This window comes from Syngnathus scovelli, chromosome 1 (assembly GCF_024217435.2).
Source record: "Syngnathus scovelli strain Florida chromosome 1, RoL_Ssco_1.2, whole genome shotgun sequence".
NCBI classification, from domain to species: domain Eukaryota; kingdom Metazoa; phylum Chordata; class Actinopteri; order Syngnathiformes; family Syngnathidae; genus Syngnathus; species Syngnathus scovelli.
The window spans coordinates 1,946,744-1,967,390 of NC_090847.1; the positions used below are offsets into that span (position 1 = coordinate 1,946,744).

At 41.0% G+C, this 20,647-nt stretch overlaps 1 protein-coding gene and 1 long non-coding RNA gene across 7 annotated transcripts in view; both read right to left on the bottom strand.

Annotated features, from left to right (window-relative positions):
* slc7a11 (solute carrier family 7 member 11) overlaps positions 1–20,647 on the bottom strand; it is a 246,158-nt gene that overhangs the window by 135,632 nt on the left and 89,879 nt on the right. The gene's annotated exons all lie outside the window — the stretch shown is intronic.
* On the bottom strand, positions 182–20,644 carry LOC137840637 (uncharacterized). The gene is made up of 2 exons (XR_011087458.1): positions 3,728–20,644; positions 182–1,925 (listed from the first exon to the last, which is right to left on the bottom strand). It is a non-coding gene; the product is annotated as an uncharacterized lncRNA (long non-coding RNA).

Below are 20,647 nucleotides of genomic sequence, written 5' to 3' on the forward strand. Positions count from 1 at the left end.
TTGCCCGATTAAACCCATTTCAACATTTTAACCCCAAAAGTGAACCTCCTGAAGCCATTTCTTTCCTTTTGTTCCAAATTTCAGAAACTTTTGGTGCAATTTTTTTTTCTTTTAATTCCCATTCATTCTCTATTAGGATTCAAGATTTGCTCTAACTTCTACATTTTTTAACCGATTCAACTCGTTCCAACTTTCAACTGTTCCTCTTTTGCCTTCCTATTCCACAACTTCCCACTTACCAAAAATTCTCTACAATTTTGTTTTTCTACTCTAATTTCTACATTTTCAACTTATTCAACCCATTCCACCTTTCAACTGTTCATCATTTTCCTACCTATTCCACAACTTCCCACTTACCCAAAATTCCAAATTTTCAATTTTGAAATTCACACCCAATTTTCCCAAATTTCCTTTTTCCCTTGTAATTTCTACATTTTTCAACCGATTCAACTCTTTTCAACATCATTCTGCAACATTCCCCAAGTATTTATTCAACCTCTTCACCTTCACACGCAATTTCTTCAGGAATTGCAAATTCTAGTTATTATTATTATTATTCTACTTATTCCGCTCACTTTTTTGACGCTTAACTCCTTCCACATACTTCAACCGATTCACTCCGTTCCACTTTTCACTTATTCCAAATATTCATGACACGGCTGCTTACATTTTTTTTGTTCGAAAAATTTTCCGTTTTCACAAAATTCACGATTTTGTGGCATTTTTTTCCCCATTCATTCTTAATGGCAGATTCAACATTTCACATTTTTGTTGTTCCAGTTTGAAATTCACTTATTTCAACACATTCAAATCACATTGGGGACATTCCCAAACTTGCCAAATTCAAAAATTTCACGTTTTCACTTTTAAAATTTGCACAAAATTTTGCAAAATTTCACAAAATTTAGTTTTTCACTTCTAGTTTCTACATTTTTCCACCGATTCAACTCGTTCCAACTTTCAACTGTTCATCTTTTGCCTACCTATTCCACACCTTCCCACTTAGCAAAATTTCCAAATTTTCAATTTTGAAATTCACACCAAATTTTCCCAAAATTTAGTTTTTCCCTTCTAATTTCTACATTTTTCAACCGATTCAACCCATTCCAACTTTATTCACTTTGTTCACCTTATGCTTACCATATTCACCCCCTTCACCCCCACTTCCACAATTCAACCCTTGACCCCCACTTCCAGAGTGGCGGCCATCTTGGATTGACCCTGAAGTGCCCCAATGAACCCGGAATGAACTGGAAGTGCCCCAAATCAAACCGGAATTGACCCCAAATGAACCGGAAGTGACCTCAGGTAAACCGGAAGTGACCCCAAATCAAACCGGAAGTGACCTTTTTAAACCGGAAGTGACCTTTTTAAACCGGAAGTGACCCCAAATAAACCGGAAGTGACCTCTGCTAGACCGGAAGTGCCTCTAATGAAACCGGAAGTGACCCAAATAGACCGGAAGTGACCCAAATCACCCCGGAATCGACCTTATTTCAACATTAACTGCCCTAAATAGCTACATTAGTCGCTAACTTTTGCATTTTTTGTCCGATTGAACCCATTTCAACATTTTAACCCCAAAAGTGAACCTCCTGAAGCCGTTTTCTTCCTTTTGTTCCAAATTTCAAAAAAATTTTGGCGCAATTGCTTTTTCTTTCCCATTCATTCTCTATGGGGATTCAAGATTTGCTCTAACTTCTACATTTTTTAACCGTTTCAACCTGTTCCAACTTTCAACTGTTCATCTTTTGCCTACCTATTCCACAACCTCCCACTTACCAAAAATCCCAAACTTTCAAATTTGAGATTCAACCAAATTCTCCAAAATTTAGTATTACACTTCTATTTTCCACATTTCTCAAGAAATTCAACTCATTTCAACATTCGCCATCATTCCCCAAGAAGTGATTCAAAGTCTTCGCCTTCACACGCAATTTCTCCAGAAATTGCAATTTCTAGTTGTGTGAAGGCGATGGCCTTCACACATATGTTATTCTACACCATTCTCTATTATTATTATTATTATTATTATTATTATATTTTATTCTCCACACTTTTTTGTCCCGCTTCTTCTTCCACATAATTCATCCGATTCACTCCGTTCCACTTTTGACGTATTCCAAATATTCACGAGATGAGCGCTTCCATTTTTCTCGTTCCGAAAATTTTCCGATTTCGCAAAATCCGCGAATTTACGACAAATTTTTCCCCATTCATTCTCAATGGCAGATTCGACATTTCACTTTTACGTCATTCCCCTTTTAAATTCACCTCATTCAGCACATTCAAACCACATTCGGAATGATTCTCGACATTCCCAAAATTCCCAAATTCAAAAATTTCACGTTTTCACGTTAAAAAGTCCGACAAAATTTCACGAAATTTCGTTTTTCACCTCTAATTTCTACATTTTTCGACCGATTCAACCCGTTCCAACTTCCAACTGTTCATCTTTTGCCTACCTATTCCACAACTTCCCACTTACAAAAAAATTCCAAATTTTCAAATTTGAAATTCAACCAAATTCTTCGTAATTTCGTTTTTCTACTCTAATTTCTACATTTTTCAACCGATTCAACCCATTCCAACTTTCAACTGTTCATCTTTTGCCTGCCTATTCCACAACTTCTCACCTATCAAAAATTCCAAAATTTCAAATTTGAAATTCAACCGAATTCTCCAAAATTTCGTTTTTCTACTCTAACTTCTACGTTTTTCAACCGATTCAACCCATTCCAACTTTCAACTGTTCATCTTTTGCCTACCTATTCCACACCTTCCCACTTACCAAAATTTCCAAATTTTCAATTTTGAAATTCAACCAAATTCTACAAAATTTGGTTTTTCTACTCTAATTTCTACATTTTTCAACCGATTCAACCCATTCCAACTTTATTCACTTTGGTCACCTCATCCTTACCATATTCACCCCCTTCACCCCCACTTCCACTATGCTTACAAAATTCAACCCTTGACCCCCACTTCCAGTGTGGCGGCCATCTTGGATTGACCCTGAAGTGCTCCCAATGAACCTAGAATGAACCGGAAGTGGCCCAAATCAAACCGGAAGTGACCTTAGGTAAACAGGAAGTGACCTCAGGTAAACCGGAAGTGACCCCAAATCAAACCGGAAGTGACCTTTTTCAACCGGAAGTGACATTTTTAAACCGGAAGTGACCCCAAATAAACCGGAAGTGACCTCAGCTGGACCGGAAGTGCCTTTAATCAGACCGGAAGTGACCCAAATGGACCGGAAGTGACCCAAATCAACCCGGAAGTGAACTTATTTCAACATTAACTGCCATAAATAGCTACATTAGGCGCTAACTTTTGCATTTTTTGTCCGATTGAACCCGTTTCAACATTTTAACCCCAAAAGTGAACCTCCTGAAGCTGTTTTTTTACGTTTTGTTCCAAATTTCAAAATATTTTGGCGCAATTGCTTTTTCTTTTAATTCCCATTCATTCTCTATGGGGATTCAACATTTGCTCTCACTTCTACATTTTTTAACCGATTCAACCCGTTCCAACATTCAACTGTTCATCCTTTGCCTGCCTATTCCACAACTTTCCACTTACCAAAAATTCCAAAAATCAAATTTGAAATTCAACCATATTCTCAAAAATTTAGTATTACACTTCTATTTTCCACATTTCTCAAGAAATTCAACTCATTTCAACATCATTCGGCATCATTCCCCAAGAAGTGATTCAAAGTCTTCGCCTTCACACGCAATTTCTCCAGAAATTGCATTTTCTAGTTATTCTATTTTATTCTCCACACTTTTTTGTCCCGCTTCTTCTTCCACATAGTTCATCCGATTCACTCCGTTCCACTTTTGACGTATTCCAAATATTCACGAGATGAGCGCTTCCATTTTTCTCGTTCCGAAAATTTTCCGATTTCGCAAAATTCGCGAATTTACGACAAATTCTTCCCCATTCATTCTCAATGGCAGATTCGACATTTCACTTTTACGTCATTCCCCTTTTAAATTCACCTCATTCAGCACATTCAAACCACATTCCGAATGATTCTCGACATTCCCAAAATTCCCAAATTCAAAAATTTCACGTTTTCACGTTAAAAATTTCGACAAAATTTCACAAAATTCCGTTTTTCACCTCTAATTTCTACAATTTTTGACCGATTCAACCCATTCCAACTTTCAACTGTTCATCTTTTTCCTACCTATTCCACACCTCCCCACTTACCAAAATTTCCAAATTTTCAATTTTGAAATTCACACCAAATTCTACAAAATTTCGTTTTTCCACTCTAATTTCTACATTTTTCAACCGATTCAACCCATTCCAACTCTATTCACTTTGGTCACCTCATCCTTAACATATTCACCCCTTCACCCCCACTTCCACTATGCTTACACAATTCAACCCTTGACCCCCACTTCCAGTGTGGCGGCCGTCTTGGATTGACCCTGAAGTGCTCCCAATGAAACTAAAATGAACCAGAAGTGCCCCAAATCAATTCGGAAGTGACCTTAGGTAAACATGAAGTGACCTCAGGTAAACCGGAAGTGACCCCATATCAAACCGGAAGTGACCTTTTTAAACCGGAAGTGACCTCAGCTAGACCGGAAGTGCCTCTATTCAAACCGGAAGTGACCCAAATAGACCGGAAGTGACCCAAATCAAACCAGAAGTGACCCCAAATAAACCGGAAGTGACCACAGGTAAACCGGAAGTGACCCCAAATCAAACCGGAAGTGACCTTTTTAAACAGGAAGTGACCCCAAATAAACCGGAAGTGACCTCAGCTAGACTGGAAGTGCCTCTAATCAAACCGGAAGTGACCCAAATAGACCGGAAGTGACCCAAATCACCCCGGAAGTGACCTTTTTTCTACAATAACTGCCCCAAATAGCTACATTAGTCGCTAACTTTTGCATTTTTTGTCCGATTGAAGCCGTTTCAACATTTTAACCCCAAAAGTGAACCTCCTGAAGCTGTTTTTTTTTCGTTTTGTTCCAAATTTCAAAATATTTCTGCGCAATTCCTTTTTCTTTTAATTCCCATTCATTCTCTATGGAGATTCAACATTTGCTCTCACTTCTAAATTTTTTAACCGATTCAACCCGTTCCAACATTCAACTGTTCATCTTTTGCCTGCCTATTCCAGAACTTTCCACTTACCAAAAATTCTCTACAATTTCGTTTTTCTACTCTTTTTTCCACATTTTTCAACCGATTCAACCCATTCCAACTTTATTTAGTTTGTTTACCTTATGCTTACCATATTCACCTCCTTCATCCCCACTTCCAGTGTGGCGGACATCTTGGATTGACCCTGAAGTGCCCCCAATGAACCCTGAATGAACCGGAAGTGCCCCATATCAAACCGGAAGTAACCTTAGGTAAACAGGAAGTGACCTCAGGTAAACCGGAAGTGACCCCAAATCAAACAGGAAGTGACCTTTTTAAACCGGAAGTGACCCCAAATAAACCGGAAGTGACCTCAGCTGGACCGGAAGTGCCTCTTATCAAACCGGAAGTTACCCAAATCAAACCGAAAGTGGCAATTTTTGTCCGATTAAACCAGTTTCAACATTTTAACCCCAGAACTGAACCTCCTGAAGCCGTTTTTTTCCTTTTGTTCCAAATTTCAAAACATTTTGGCGCAATTGCTTTTTCTTTTAATTCCCATTCATTCTCTATGGGGATTCAAGATTTGCTCTAACTTCTACATTTTTTAACCGTTTCAACCCGTTCCAACTTTCAACTGTTCATCTTTTGCCTACCTATTCCACAACCTCCCACTTACCAAAAATTCCAAACTTTCAAATTTGAAATTCAACCAAATTCTCCAAAATTTAGTATTACACTTCTATTTTCCACATTTCTCAAGAAATTCAACTCATTTCAACATCATTCGGCATCATTCCCCAAGAAGTGATTGATTTTTTGTCCCGCTTCTTCTTCCACATAATTCATCCGATTCACTCCATTCCACTTTTGACGTATTCCAAATATTCACGAGGTGAGCGCTTCCATTTTTTCTCGTTCCGAAAATTTTCAGATTTCGCAAAAGTCGCGAATTCACGACAGATTTTTCCCTATTCTTTCTCAATGGCAGATTCGACATTTCACTTTTACGTCATTCCACTTTTAAATTCACCTCATTCAGCACATTCAAACCACATTCGGAATGATTGTCGACATTTTTAAATTGCCAAATTCAAAAATTTCACGTTTTCACGTTTAAAATTTCGACAAAATTTTACGAAATTTCGTTTTTCACCTCTAATTTATACCTTTTTCAACCGATTCAACCCATTCCAACTTTCAAGTGTTCATCTTTTGCCTGCCTTTTCCACAACTTCTCACCTACCAAAATTCCAAATTTTCAAATTTGAAATTCAACCAAATACTCCAAAATTTCGTTTTTCTACTCTGACTTCTACGTTTTTCAACCGATTCAACCCATTCCAACTTTCAACTGTTTATCTTTTATCTACCTATTCCACAACTTCCAACATACAAAATTTTCAAATTTGGAATTCAACCAAATTCTCCAAAATTTTGTTTTTCTACTCTAATTTCTACATTTTTCAACAGATTCAACTCATTCCAACTTTCAACTGTTCATCTTTTGCCTACCTATTCCACAACTTCCCACTTACCAAAAATTCCAAACTTTCAAATTTAAAACAACGAAATTCTCCAAGATTCCGTTTTTCTACTCTAATTTCTACATTGTTCAACCGATTCAACCCATTCCAACTTTCAACTGTTCATCTTTTGCCTACCTAATCCACAACTTCCCACTCCCTTCTCCGGGCACTCCGGTTCCCTCCCACATCCCAAAAACACGTTTGGTAGGCCGATTGAGCACTCCAAATTGTCCCGAGGTGTGAGTGCGAGTGCAAATGGTTGTTTGTGTGCCCTGCAATTGGCTGGCAACCTCTTCAGGGTGTCCCCCGCCTACTGCCCGATGATGGCTGGGATAGGCTCCAGCACACCCGCGACCCCCGTGGGGACTAAGCGGTTCAGAAAATGGATGGATGGAGTCAAAAAGGCTTTTTTCAAACTTGAGTCTTGAAAAAGAGGGGGTCGTCTTATAATCAGGGTCGTCTAATATTTGGGCCAATACGGTATTATAAATGCAGGCCTAAAAATCCTGCATATTTTCTGAATTGCGTCCCTTGGGTGATACAAAGCTATAACGTTACAACCAGGTTACGTGAACCTGGTTTAGTCTCCTCTTCAACTCTGAGGTGAGTGACAGTGTTGGGGGATGGGAAAACTATCAAGTGTTGTGCTTGTCAAGTGCCAAATAAATGAGGGACAGAAAAAGGTCAAAGACATCATTCTTAGTTTTTATAAATTATTGCCGTTCTCTGATAATTGTATGTATAGTCTATACCAGGCAAACTTTTTGACTGTCTGAATGTCTTTTACAGATTAAACACAATCATAATCAATAGTCAGGTTTGCTTAGAGCAGGGGTGGGCAAACGTTTTGACTTGCGGGCCGAATTGGGTTCTAAATTTTGACCGGGGGACCGAACCAGGAGCAGATGGATGTAGTGTTTGTGTGAGGTAATATAAAGGACATGTAAAGGTCATTGCATACAAGGTTTTGGCCTTTAGTAGGCAGTAAAGTACTGATATTTAATAACAGCTTTTTGAAAACAAATTCATTTATTAACAGCATTAAAAAATATATTTCACCAAAAAATTACTATCAGTGATTCTTGTTAGAGATTTGCTCACTCCAACTTATTTTGCAAGAACCACACAGGAGACAAGCAAGTCCTTTTAGACCCCTGCAGGTGGAGAGTTCACTCGCTCAAGGAATGAAGTCTGAAACCCTCTTTCCTGCAAGGGCATATTTATTAGGAGGAACAGAGTGGGGGTGAGAGTGGACAGGTTTGGTGAACCCCCGGCCTCTGGTAAGATCAGAGCAGGGGGGTGTTTTACGATGTTGTGGGAAACAGAACAACTTTGATTGCTTCCTCTGCAGCTGGTCAATCAAGCAGAGGAAGCAACCACTTTATTTTACTGCGTTGTGAGAGCAAGACAAGATTGGTTAATCATTATAGTCTACATTCCAACATAATCCTACGATAAAGATAACCTGGAAAACCCTAACAATTCTCATTAAATACGACACTGTTATTATGAATAACAGTTTCCATCATTACAGCGCCTGTAGGTCAGATTTATGAAAGATGTTTATCTTATGAGGCGAAATCACATCAAACGGCAAACATTTTGACCAAATACATCATCTTGAATAATCAGTGAAAGAATACACCTAAATAAAGTAATAAAGAACGGCAATGCAGTAACGAATATCTGAAAATCAGAGCAGAGCTTTAACTCACAAACACCTGGTGAGAGAGGTGAGGAAACAGGAAATACTTCCTTAAGGTCGGCCTTAAGAACTTTAAAAGTTAAGATTAGTCGCAAACAGGTGGTGCATCAATGTCCTTGAGCATCCTGCATTGTTTGAAAATGAGAATGGTCGCGAGTTTCAATCCCTGGTATTTATACAAATTATATTCAAAATGTTTTTTTTTTTTTTACAACAAACTTGAGAAACTCTCATTTTCAGTGAGAACAGTGTTGGTCTCCCTTTTTTTGCTAGTGCATCATAGTCCGGAGCAAAATTTGTTGTGGCAAATCTTAGGATAGAGCCAAGGTGTTGGTCCGTTAACCTAGATCTGTGACGGGTTGATGTTCATTTGGATGAACGTCACGTCGCGTAGGTCGAGCCAAATTGTCCACTCTTTTTTAAACACGTCACTCAGTCCCCCTTTCTTTTCCTTGGGCCACTCATTTTAATGGAAAGATTCCAGGGGAAGGTTTGTGGGTGGCTTTAGCGTAAAACTATCTGAAAGCTCAGCGCGCGAATTACGAGAATGCTGACGTCACAGCCTACGCTCTAAATTCTGCACTGATAGAAATAGAGCGCGGAGTGCGCCGTGGCCGTACTTCTGAGTACGTACACGCACTTGTGAGTGTGCACCAAGCTTTCTGACACGGTTTCCGGTAGAAAATGCGTGGGCGGGCGGGCGGGCGTTTCCCCATTGTTAGATAAATTGCATATATATGTTATCATGCGTTCTCTACTGAGTACTTTTTATTAAGATTATTGCACAGAATGCTTGCTGCTTCGCCTTGCAGACGTCCAGACGGAATGTGAAAAACAACACGTCGAACGATGCTGTCTGGGACTTCCTGACCTTCCATACCTCTGGGATCCAAGAAAGTTGTTGATAGCTCAAACTATTCTGTTGATGTCTGCACATGGCACTTTGTCCTTGCATTCTTTTCTCGTGGCATCTTGTCTGTGCCTTCTTGTTTCACATAGCATTCATTCGTTTTGTTTCTCATGACATCTTGTCTGTGACTTCTTGGTTCACATCAATCTCGTTTCTTCTCTAATGAGACAAAGTCCACGCCTTCTCCCCACCTCCTTAGGGGCTAGTCTCACATTGTGGGTAGGGCATTCCAAATAAAAAGAGCGAAGAGTGCAAACAGATTTTTAGTGTAGTCAGATTGCTGTAAATCTGGATGCACTCCTCGCGAGAAAAACTCAATATTCTGCCTCACTTGTTTTGTCTGCTGATCCTTTTCTTTTATACAGATATTCAGTCAGAGAATAAACCTGACAGAAATTGGGGGCTCGTCCGGGATCTCTTCAGACCGGAAGGCGTTCGGCTGACTTCTTCGACACAGGACAAGTCCTTGGCCAAGGCATATAAAGAAACCCTTTTCACGGGGCTGTCTCGATCAAGTCGGCTGGACACCGGAATGGTTGACGAGATCATCCGAGGAAAAGAACCGGCAGACTGTGAGTATGAATGTTGAGTCTGTTAAAAAGAATGAATGTGCTGTGACAAGAGGTCACTTAAAACCTTGACAATTCTGGACCCTATCAAGTGCAATTAGAAACAGTTAAATTCCGCTGAGGTATCGTGGGGCCTCCTAACTTGAGTTTGTTAAAATCCACGGGAGGGCGGACTCCTCTGTTTTTCGAATAAGGTACAGGTAACCGAGAGCAGTTAAATTCCGCAGAAACTTTTCCGGGAGCGCGGACTCCCCTGCTTGCCTGTGAGACGATAAAAGTGCGCATTGTGTGTGTGTATGGTTTGACTGAGAGTGATCTCATTAGAGCTCTCCTCTATATAAACACACAGGATTGTAAACAGTGGCTTTGTGTGGACGCAGATGCAAGGACTCTCCGCTTCCTCCGGGAAGGTGAAAGGAGACTCACCACACATCGAACATTTAACCACTGTCCTGTGAATAAAGTTGGCTTTAGGACACTGTAGGTGTCATTCGAATTGCCAACTCCGAAATTTAGAAAAATAAACCATGGGAAAATCAAATAGCAAACAAAGGCCGCTACCCCGACATGAATTAAAATGCAAAGATTGGAAATTGATGGAAGGGGTCAACCCCGAAAATATAAAATATCTTGATAAATGGATAACCGATTACAAATTTGATGGTCAGCTGAAATCGAATTTGTTGAATAACCTAAAGCAATCAATTGATGCTAAATGTGGCGCAAAGAAGAATAAAGACGGATATTATCTAATAGTAAAATGGGAATTGGAAGCTTAGAAGAGAAAATGTGGGCAGATGAGAGGAACATTGAAAGATACGGAAGACGAAGAAAAGATAGAGACCTTGCTGTTGCACAGACAGGAAGATGATGAGACAGTGTCGCGGGCTCGCTTGAGAACCAAAGCTGACAATGTGATGAATGATGATGATGAGAAAAATGATCGAATTATAAAGTCTCTGTACCCCAAATTACCAAGCACAGACCACCCTCCTGAATATAGTGATTCTGCTCGCGGTATGGTGACGCGGAGCCGTGCGAGGTTGGGTCCCTCGGCTGACGCATACCCGATGATTCAAGTGGCCAATCCTCATGATGATGGAGAACCCACAATTTTAGTATACAGAACATGGACCCAAGCTGATGTAAAATCAGCAATTGAGGGTGTAGCGTTGCCCACTGAAGATGTTGATCAATACTGTATCGATATTAGACAACTTGTTGCTTCCTATAATTTGAGAGGCAATGAAGGTTTTCATGGCAACCTTAACCAAACATTGGGCAAGCGTTAAAGTCACCTAGAATCCTTTTGATTTTCAGGGCCGTCCATTGGAATGTCACGGGGTGCCATTACAAACAGAAATTGACCAACTATTGGGCAGGATAAAAATAAATTTGAACGTAGAGCAAATTACACAGACATTGGCCAAACCAAACAAAAAGAAGATGAGTTGTTTGAAGACTTTAGACACAGACTAGAAAAAGTGTTCAAAGCCAATAGTGGCTTGGAGCATGGATCTGATGTCTATGAGCAACAACTTAAAAATGCTCTACATGCAAATTCGCGACCAGCGATCCAAAGCTGGATCACAAACCATATGATCACTTTCCCGACGTCTACCTTGCCACAGTTCATTGATCATGCTATACACGCCGAAAAAGTTGTCAATTCAAAAAGAGCAAAAGAGAAAGGGAAAACAGGCACCATTTTTTTAGTTAAAGGAGAGCAGTCTGAAGTGTTCTATCAGAATAGGACCTTCGAAGCACGCCTAGGGGGGCGTGGTCGTAACAAATTCCGTGGTAAAGGTGGCGGGGGGTACAGTCGTGGTTATCCCAATTATGAAACAAATGGCCAGCCTGCCTGAGGTCAGTCAAAACGGTACAATGCTGAACCTCCTATTTGCTGGTCATGTGGGAAAAAAGGCCATATAGCAAGAAACTGCCCGGGTAATCATGGGGGCGAGAGTAAACCCCCCCTTATGACCAGCCGATGGTCAAAATACTGTTGAAACAACTGCCTTGCCAACAGCTCCCCCTATTGCTGTAGATGTGAACATTCAAGATTTGTTGACGAACAATATTGAGAAGCCCGTGATAACCCTAATGGTGAACGGGACTCCAATAACTTTTTTGTGTGACTCAGGGGTATGTGTGACCACATGTCGTCACATACCTGCAGATGTGCAAGAAAATGGTACATCTTTTTGGGTGAGAGCAGCAAATGGGCTGGCAACCCCAGTTCCCCAGTCTCGACCAGTTTGGATACGGGACCCAGAAGGGGGAAGTTGTTGCATTCCCATATTGCTGATGCCCAGTTGCCCTATTAACTTGCGAGGTAGAGATGCTCTCACTGCCCTTGGGCTTTCCCTTGTGTCTCTTAACGATCGAATTGTTGTCAAAAGGCGACACCAAGTGCAGGTTTTTGGTCAATTTCACTGCTACTATTTTTATTCATTGGATTTGGCTGACGCAGAAGTGGTGGAATTTGGTTCCCCTCTTTTGGCCCGTGTGGCCACCCTTTTGCACTGTCCTGAACAGGCTATGGAAGCCAATAAACTACACATAACCATGTGGCATAAAGACACACCTGGTCCTGATCACGACTACGAGAACATGCTTGAGGCTGCTACACCTGCCTCTTTGACGACATCTTTCCTTCTGCATGATGGTGAAAGCCGTGCTTGTGTAGTCATACAAACGGCTCCCCCTGCTGTTCGGAGGTTGCACGTGTCTCCCACTCCGCTCCACATCTCTCTACAGACCTCACACTGCAACGTGGCAAAGTTTGGGATTTATGGCTGGTGATGTCTTGGCAGCTTCTGACTGGACTCAGGTTAATCCTGACTCCTTTTATAGTCCTTCCACCAAGCTCTTTAAACAAAATATGACTCAAGACTTGTCATTTATTAGTGGAATCCACGCTGATCCTGGTGTTGAACAAACACTTTCATTTTGAGATTTTGTGTTGACGTCCAATGACGAGCACATCCTCGCTGAGGTCCCAAGTCATCTTTGGTCTGCGGGTCCTTCTGACGTTGGTTTAGTGAAAGGTGCTCTTCCTGTTGTCATAAGACCTAGAACTGAATACCGCCCTTGTGTGAGGCAGTATCCTTTAAAACCTGATGCCTTACAGGGAATCGCACCTGTTATTTCTGATTTGTTAAAAGCAGGTGTCATTGTTCCTTGCCCGGATTCTCCTTGCAATACTCCAATTTTCCCTGTAAAGAAGGCACCCCTTCTGTGGGGTGGAGAATGGTGCAAGACTTGCAGGCTGTAAACAATGCTGTTATTCAGAGAGCACCTTGTGTCCCTGACCCGCATACCTTGTTGAATTCATTGACACCTGATGCGAAAATCTTTACAGTGATTGACATTAGCAATGCTTTTTTCTCTGTCCCTATTGCAGAAGAGAGTCAGTTTTAGTTTGCATTTACATATGCTGGCTCGAGGTACACCTTTACAAGGTTACCACAAGGGTATTGTGAAAGCCCAACAATTTACTCGCAGGTGATGGCAGCCAGCATGGCTAAATTTGTGCCGCCAATGGGAAGTCAAATCCTGCTCTATGTTGATGACATTTTAATAGCATCTCCTGACTTTGCCTCTTGCCAGAAAGACACACTTGCAGTGTTGCATCACTTGGCAAGTGAAGGCCACAAGGTCAGCAAGAACAAGCTTCAACTGTGGTCCACTGAAATTAAATATTTAGGCCACAATCTAAGTTCCCAAGGTCGAACTATAGTTGAGAGCAGGAAAACCTCTATTTTGCAAGCTCCTAAACCACTCACGAAGAAACAAATGATGTCTTTTTTGGGTCTCACAGGTTATTGTAGAAGCTGGATACCTGATTATGCCCAAATTGTTGCTCCTCTGTCCAAATTGATGTATTTGGAAAACATCTCGATGTCCACTCACCTAAAATGGACTCCTGAAGCTGAGGATGCTTTTGTTTTGATCAAACAGACTTTGGTCTCCAGCTCCACTCTGGCCTTACCCAACTATGATAAGGCATTTGTCCAAACTGTTGACTGCAAAGGTCATGACCTCTGTTTTGCTCCAATCACATGGCTCAAAGTTGCGACCTAATGCTTTTTATTCCTCTAAACTGGACAGTGTTGCATGTGCTCTCCCACCATGTGTGAGGGCCGTGATGGCGGCCTCCATGGCTGTGGAGAGCAGTGCTGGTGTTGTGTTGTTTCATCCTTTGACGCTGAAAGTTCCTCATGCTGTCTCGGCTCTTCTGCTACAGACTAATATGAACTTTCTGTCGCCTGCACGTCATCTTTCTTGCATGGCTACGTTGCTGTCTCAGCCGCACCTGACCGTTGAAAGATGCACGACACACAATCCTGCCACTCTCACTCTGACGACGGTGAATTCCATGATTGTATCGATGCTGCTCAACAGTTTGCAAGGGCTTGGCCTGATTTGGGAGATACGCCTCTGCCAGATGGTCATGTGTTTTTTGTTGATGGGTCTTCTAAGAAAAATGAATTTGGTGTGACCCTTACTAGGTATGCCATTGTTACTGCTGACTAGGTTTTGGAGGCTGCTAATCTGCTATCCTATATGTCAGCACAGGCCGCTGAGCTCATTGCTTTGACTGGGGCATGCAAATTGTTTGCACACAAATCCGTCACTTTCTAGACTGATAGTCAGTATGTTTTTGCTACAGTGCAAGTTTTTGCTCAGCAGTGGAGCAACCGTGGCATGGTAACTTCTACGGGGAAGCCCGTCACTCATTCCGCATTATTAACTCAACTTTTGGACGCTGTCCAGCTACCTTTAAAGGTGGCCGTTTGCAAATCTGCTGCTCACACTGCAAGCTCTGATCCTGTCTCTCTTGGTAATGCTTTTGCTGACAAATCCGCTAAGGCCGCTGCAGAAGGCCTGCTCCATGTCCTCTCGTCCCTCACTGATCATGATTCGATGTCACACATCTCCCCTGATGTGTTGCTTGACATGCAGTCCCAGAGCCCCTCCCACGAACGACTCTCTTGGGAAAAACGGGGTGCAACTAAAAACACTGATGGCCTTTTTGTGTGACCTTTGAGCAAACCTGTCTTGCCTCGTAACTTGTTCAAATGGGCTGCTATTTCGAGTCATGGGGTCACCCATGTCTCGACGGGGGGTATGGTGAAACAAGTTGAAGCTATTTATACAACATACGGGTTTGCAGCTTTTTCACAACACTTTTGCAGAGCGTGTTTGATCTGTGCTAAACATAACCCACAAGGAAACTTAAGACCTCGGAGAGGGAAGTTCCCGACTCCCTTGTATCCATTTCAGATAATACACATGGATTACATACAATTAAATAAATGTGAAGGGAAGGAATATTGTTTAGTCATAGTAGATGTGTTTTCTAAACGGGTAGAAACATTTCCCACCAAACATGCTGATGCACTCACAGTGGCAAAATCCTTATGCAAAGACATCATTCCAAGGTACGGTATTCCAGAAAAAGTTTACAGCGACAATGGTCCACATTTTGTGAATCAAATACTGCATAACATTGGGTGAATGTTCCACATAAACTTAAAGAACCATTGTTCCTACCATCCACAGTCGGCAGGCCTTGTTGAGAGGTCTAACGCGACTATAAAAAACTGATTAAAGAAATGTATGGAAAAAACCAAACGACCATGGACTCAGTCCCTAGACCTGGTCAAAATGTACATAAATATTACAAGTACAACAGGGCTAACTCCCTATGAAACTATGTTTGGAAGACCTTATAGGCTTCCTCAGTTCAAGAACACATGGGAGGTCCCCGAGGAAGCCACACTAGCTGATTACATGAGAAAAATGTTGGAACGTCAAAAGAATCAAATCAATAACACTGATGATGAACCCATTTCTCCGCAGGAAGACCCCAAAGGTGTACCGGGAGACTGGGTTTTGATCAAGAGTATCAAGAGGAAGAATTGGCATTCACCCAAGTGGGAAGGTCCCTTTTTGGTACTACTCACGACACCTAATGCTTTGAAAATAGCCGAACGCAACACGTGGATTCATTTATCTCATTGTAAAAAGGTGATCTCCGCAGACCCAACCTAAGTAAGGAAGGTGAGCAAAGTCTGGTAATAGTGCCTGATCCTGGTGCCAAGATCCAGGGTTGACACGAAAGCTAGCAGAAGAGTATTCCAAGACACCAACCCGAAGCTCAGGGTGTTGACTCTGAGGAGATCTAAAACATGGGCATTAGAGAGTCATTTGTACAGTGCTTTAATCGGGCCGTAGCCTGTGCAAAGTCTACCATGCGCTTTTGGTTGTCTTTGCTGGTTTGTGTTATTGTTGTTTTTTTCGGGGGTTATTTTATTGGTAGAGTACCATGAGCCTCGAACATTCCTCTCTCAGACAACTACCAACACTGATTCTAATCAATATGGCTCATGGGGAAGAATTGCTAGACATCATGTTGTTTGTACTCCAGAAACCGTCCGCGTACCAACTTGCGTGCCATGGCTTCTGTCCTGGAGTTACAATAATTCATTGATGTTTGCTGTGGCTCCTAGTACGTCTTCTTCCATTATTTTACCTTTGAAAAGTTTGAAAGGTTTTCGAAATGGTCACCCCACTACTGGGGGTGAATGGCTCGGATATTGGTGGTATTTAACTGGCCACCCGGTTAGCACCGACTGGGGCACCCTTGTTGCCACACAAACGCGAGATTATTGGCCCTCTGGTTCCAGTGAAGAGGCTGTGTTCTTTGCTAGACGGGTAACTTTGAAGAATCAGGGCACAAGCCTCCTTTTGACTCTTACACTCCCTGATGGTCAAATTCGTCCTCCAAATGCTACCTTGTTTAACACTTCCTGTTGGGGTTTTCAGCTGTGGGCTTGGTCCTCTGGAATTGATCCTCACTTTCCTATTGCTTTTGCATTAACAAAACAATGTCGACCGCAGACCGTCCCGTTATAAATAATTACACCCTGTCAGCAGGAGCAAAAATCACAAGTGTGCTCCTCACTGATGTAGACAGCTGTTTTTTAGCCTCCACGGGAATAAGCGGTAAAACCAACAATTGGCTTCTTATGGTTGAGCAAGCCGCAAAGATGGCTAACACCAGTTGCATTGCGTGTATGGGTCCAAGACCTCTTTTGAAAATCATACCTGCGATTGTAGTTCCTAGGTGTGCTGTTGTTTTAATGTTAAACTCATCCATTTCACCCACTCATGATTGTTTTAAATGGGATAAGGTTTACCCTGTTGCCTCTATGACAAAACGTAAACCCCTTTTTTCTTCCGATGTAGCTAAGGGTGATTTCACATGCATTAGATTACCTGGTACCGGTGAGAAGCTCGGCGCCCTAGCTACTCCATGGTGTGGGTCCATGATTAATGTCACTGCCCCTTGGGGAATTGTTAGATAAATTCTATATATATGTTATCATGCGTTCTCTAATGAGTACTTTTTAATAAGATTATTGCACAGAATGCTTGCTGCTTCGCCTTGCAGACGTCCAGACGGAATGTGAAAAACAACACGTAGAACGATGCTGTCTGGGACTTCCTGACCTTCCATACCTCTGGGATCCAAGAAAGTGTTGTTGATAGCTCAAACTATTCTGTTGATGTCTGCACATGGCACTTTGTCCTTGCATTCTTTTCTCGTGGCATCTTGTCTGTGTCTTCTTGTTTCACATAGCATTCATTCGTTTTGTTTCTCATGACATCTTGTCTGTGACTTCTTGGTTCACATCAATCTCGTTTCTTCTCTAATGAGACAAAGTCCACGCCTTCTCCCCACCTCCTTAGGGGCTAGTCTCACATTGTGGGTAGGGCTTTCCAAATAAAAAGAGCAAAGAGTGCAAACAGATTTTTAGTGTAGTCAGATTGCTGTAAATCTGGATGCACTCCTCGCGAGAAAAACTCAATATTCTGCCTCACTTGTTTTGTCTGCTGATCCTTTTCTTTTATACAGATATTCAGTCAGAGAATAAACCTGACACCCATCTACTGGGGAAACGCAGTCATTGCAGGGAAAATAACCCCCCAAAAATTTTAATAATACAGTTTATTCAGGTTTGGCGGGCCGGATTAAACGGCCCCGTGGCCCGCGGGCCGTAGTTTGTCGATGTCTGGTCTATACACACTGATATGGTTCAAAATTGTCCCATCATCTTTGTACACTTTAAAAAGGGTTTTCTGTTGTGATTGCAATAGTAAAGTTGTGCAATTGCGAAATGCAATTTTCACTTTCTCATGTTCTATTAAAAACATCTGTGTGAATTGAAATTGTTTTTTTTTTTTAACGAGGGGCGCAAGGAAGGAAGGATTTTAGTGCTAGGAAGGTTTTGAGATACACCTCTTAGATTTTCATTCCAGTGCTTCAATTATTTATAGTGAATTTATTACTTCTTAATATTAGCATTTTAGCTCAATAGCTCCTCGGTCGTTTGACCTTTTGACCCCAGATTTTGAGAGATGACACTCCCACGTGGGCTGGTTGAGATACACTTCTTAGATTTTCATTCCAATGCTTCAATTATTTTTAGTGAATTTATTACTTCCCAATATTAGCATTAGGTCCTGGTCATGTGACCTTTTGACCCAAAACATTGCAGGGTGATATTCCTACATGGGTTGTTTGAGGTACACCTCTTAGATTTTCATTCCAATGTTTTAGATATTTTTTAATAAATGTGATTACTGTAAACATTAGCATTCATTTTTAAATGAATTTATGACTGTAAATATTAGTGTTTTTGCTCAAGAGCTCCGAGGTCATGTGGACCAATTACATTGCTGAGGCTGTTTTGAATGTACATGTCAACAACACATTTTTCATTTTGACAAACATAAAACATGGTGAGGCATATTACAAATTGATATATTTTATTTTGAAAACCGGATGTCTTTACACGCTTTCGGACTGCTATGCTTTCTCACTCCAGGCTGAGACTATTTTAAACGTAGTTGTCAATTCCACGTTTTTAATTTGAAAGATGACAAAACTACAACATGGTGAGGTATATTGGGAATTTAAACCTTTTATTTTATCAACCGGATGTCTTTACATGCCATTGCACTGCTATGCTTTCCATTTGCTCTCTTTAACGGCGTATCGTACTGCTTTTCTTTTCCTTCGCTTATGGCAGTGCTTCTCAAATAGTGGGGCGATACCAAGAGGGGCGCGTGTGACACCAGGGAACATGGCTGTACTAGATTAAAGGGTAATTAGACATCCACTGCAGTAGGTGGGAGTGGCGGTATCACTGGAAGAGTATTCGCTCTGCAGTGTAGAGCGCACGCAACATACGCACTCACAGCACAGAGCCGGCAATAAAAAGTGCAGTGGGACACCTGAATGTTTATAGCTTAAATAATTGTAATTTATTTTTAATTTCAGGCAAAGTGATGCACATTGAATCTGTTCTGTTACAGACTAAAAAAACAATGTTATTAATAGTTATTTTTTATTGTAAGTGGATCTTTCTATTGTATTTTTATTTTGTTTACTTTAATGTTAATAACATGGGGGGGCGCAAAATGTTTTCTTCTCCTTAGGGGGGGTCATCACAGAAAATAATTGAGAAGCACTGGCTTATGGTGAGGTATATTGGGAATTTAAAGCTTTTATTTTGATAGCCGTCTTTACATGCTATTGCACTGCTATGCTTTCCATTTGCTCTCTTTTACGGCATATCGCACTGCTCTACTTTTCCTTCGCTCTCTTTTACCGCCTGAAATAAGGGCACAGTTGTTTTTAAAGAGTGTCTGGTTTGACCACGAGAAAACGAGAGACGGCTGGCTTGATCGCAGTAGGTCTAGCATGGATGCCATAGGCTAGCAGGGCAAAATCGGAAACGTGACACAGCTGCGCAAGAAGGAAAAAAATGCACCGCCGTGCAGAAACAGTCGGGACAACGGCAGTGAGTGTACCCGCACACGTAGGAAAAAAACACTGCTGTCCAGGATTTTAGACAGTGGCCGACAATGAGCACTAAACGCAGGGCGTGCCTCTGAGCGATGTGAGGATGCCCTCGAGCTGGGTTGCCGGGGTGCGTTAGCTGGTCAGCATCGCAAGGGCGGAGCGGAGACATGAAACATGTATGTACACTTTAAAATGTTAAAATGTTTAAAAATACAATAAAGTGTTTAAAAATAAATTTATAAAAGTCTTGTGCGGACGCGCTCGCGCTGGGCCGCCGGGGCGCGTCAGTTGACTAGCACACAAGAACAGAGAGGAGCCAGACATGTTTACAATTCAAAAAAGGTTAATAAAAGTATTGTGCGTATTATTGTAACAATATATTTACTCGTATTTACTTAAATAAATAAGAATGTTTTTGCAAGTCAGTTTGACTTTAAAAAATTTAAAAAAGTGTTTCAAAATACAAACAAAGTGTTTAAAATACAATAAAGTGTATAAAACTACAATAAAGGATCATAAAATTATTTTGCGGATATTGTAGCAATATATTTACTCTTGTTTATTTTCTTTATTTTCCTAATTATTAAAATAACGAAGAATTTTATATTAAAATCAGTTTGACTTTAAAATGCTTCCAAAAGTGTTTAAAAATACAAAAAAAGCATTTAAGATACAATAGTGTTTAAAAATAGAATAAAAATTCATAAAAGTCTTTTATGGATATTGTAACAATATATTTTCTCTGCATCGCAGATTTTCATCTATCGCGGATGGTCTTTGAGCCAATTATCCGCGATAAACGAGGGATTACTGTATATTGACAGGCAGGCGGACGGACGGACGGACGGACGGACGACAGATAGATAGATAGATAGATAGATAGATAGATAGATAGATAGATAGATAGATAGATAGATAGATAGATAGATAGTAAAAGATCAAACTTGT